General features: G+C 40.9%; 1 protein-coding gene across 1 annotated transcript in view; it reads right to left on the bottom strand.

The window, feature by feature from the left end:
• Positions 1-1,379: 1,379 nt before the first annotated feature.
• LOC110527243 (kalirin) overlaps positions 1,380-2,110 on the bottom strand; it is a 67,371-nt gene continuing 66,640 nt past the window's right edge. The window contains exon 47 of the mRNA XM_036951878.1: positions 1,380-2,110. This exon is cut by the window's right edge and continues 1,649 nt beyond it. The gene's annotated coding sequence lies outside the window, so the exon portion shown is untranslated.

Raw genomic sequence — 2,110 nt, 5'->3', positions numbered from 1 at the left:
TGGAGAAAATATGTAGAATCCTGTGTGTTAATGGAGAAAATATGTAGAATCCTGTGTGTTCATGAGGGAGGAAGTATGTAGAATCCTGTTTGTGTTAATGAGGGAGGAAGTATGTAGAATCCTGTGTGTTAATGGAGAAAATATGTAGAATCCTGTGTGTTCATGAGGGAGGAAGTATGTAGAATCCTGTGTGTTAATGGAGAAAATATGTAGAATCCTGTGTGTTCATGAGGGAGGAAGTATGTAGAATCCTGTGTGTTAATGGAGAAAATATGTAGAATCCTGTGTGTTCATGAGGGAGGAAGTATGTAGAATCCTGTGTGTTAATGGAGAAAATATGTAGAATCCTGTGTGTTCATGAGGGAGGAAGTATGTAGAATCCTGTATGTGTTAATGGAGAAAATATGTAGAATCCTGTGTGTTCATGAGGGAGGAAGTATGTAGAATCCTGTGTGTTAATGGAGAAAATATGTAGAATCCTGTGTGTTAATGAGGGAGGAAGTATGTAGAATCCTGTATGTGTTAATGAGGGAGGAAGTATGTAGAATCCTGTGTGTTCATGAGGGAGGAAGTATGTAGAATCCTGTGTGTTCATGAGGGAGGAAGTATGTAGAATCCTGTGTGTTAATGAGGGAGGAAGTATGTAGAATCCTGTTTGTGTTAATGAGGGAGGAAGTATGTAGAATCCTGTGTGTTAATGAGGGAGGAAGTATGTAGAATCCTGTATGTGTTAATGAGGGAGGAAGTATGTAGAATCCTGTGTGTTAATGAGGGAGGAAGTATGTAGAATCCTGTGTGTTAATGGAGAAAATATGTAGAATCCTGTATGTGTTAATGAGGGAGGAAGTATGTAGAATCCTGTGTGTTAATGAGGGAGGAAGTATGTAGAATCCTGTGTGTTAATGGAGAAAATATGTAGAATCCTGTGTGTGTTAATGAGGGAAGCCTGCAGTCAAAGAGTGTACATGTACATTACACTGTATATGAAGAGACACAACAAGGTTCCTATAGAAAGGCCTTATCACTCTAGCTTAGCATATTCACGACCGCCAAGCTAGCTACGGAGAACAACGTGATCACATTCAGTGCAGTATTCCATTGAAATAAAGTGATTTTTGGCCAAATGTGCAAATGTGTCATTTATGGACAAATGTGTCATTTTGTCACATGGTGAAGACATTCAGCTACTTAAGAGACTGTCTGGAAGCCAGCTAATGTATTTACACTCTGAAAGGTTTTCCACCCTCTCTGCTGTGGTCATCTGAGTTAATGTGCCAATAGCTATCCTCATTTCACTGGCAAAGAACCCCGCTGTGTGACGTTTGACACTATGCATCGGTGCCTTCATAACGACAGACAGATACAGACAGACTACAGTATTAGTATCCACTACATACACATGTTCCATTTCAGAGATGAAAAATGGTCTTTATTACAAACCACCATACAGAACTCATAGAGGTGAGATAGCAGCCATTTTGCAAGTACACATCACTGTATAATAATAACCTGTATGGCTAAGAGGGGCTAGGTCCCAAATCACACCCTACTCCCCATATAGTGCACTCCTTCAGGCAAAAGTAGTGCACTACATGGGGAATATGATGTCTTTTGAGTTTTGCCCAGAGCCTGTATAACCTGTGTAGTATGAAGCTATAGGCAGCAGTGCTGCCACTGCAGATACAAACCGGGGTTAGAAGTTACCCCCAGACACTGACCTAGGGTCAGTTTAGTGTTTCTACTCACGGTTAAGGTCAGATTGGGGAGAGAGTAACCTGATCCTAGATCTGTGCTAAAGGGCAACTTTTACCCTGAGCAGGGGAGAGTTGAAGGGTTAACTAGTTCAGCAGTTAATTAAAACCTGAAAATCCAATATGGCGGCAAGGCTTCTGTTTAATATGAAGGAGTTGGACTGACGTGTTCCCCAGCTCCCTGTTGTCCTGTTAAATCATGTACATGTCTGTAAAATACTATTTACATCTTTTCCAAAGAATGCATAATATTAGGGTTCAAACTCTGGGTGACATTTAAAAGTATGAGGATGCACACTCTAGAGTCCTTCACACTGCCCAACAGCAGCTCTACAGGAACAGGAAACCACATCAAAGGG

This window comes from Oncorhynchus mykiss, chromosome 18, assembly GCF_013265735.2.
Source record: "Oncorhynchus mykiss isolate Arlee chromosome 18, USDA_OmykA_1.1, whole genome shotgun sequence".
Taxonomy (NCBI): domain Eukaryota; kingdom Metazoa; phylum Chordata; class Actinopteri; order Salmoniformes; family Salmonidae; genus Oncorhynchus; species Oncorhynchus mykiss.
The sequence above is the reverse complement of the archived record's forward strand: the minus strand, read 5'-3'. Positions and strand labels throughout refer to the sequence as shown.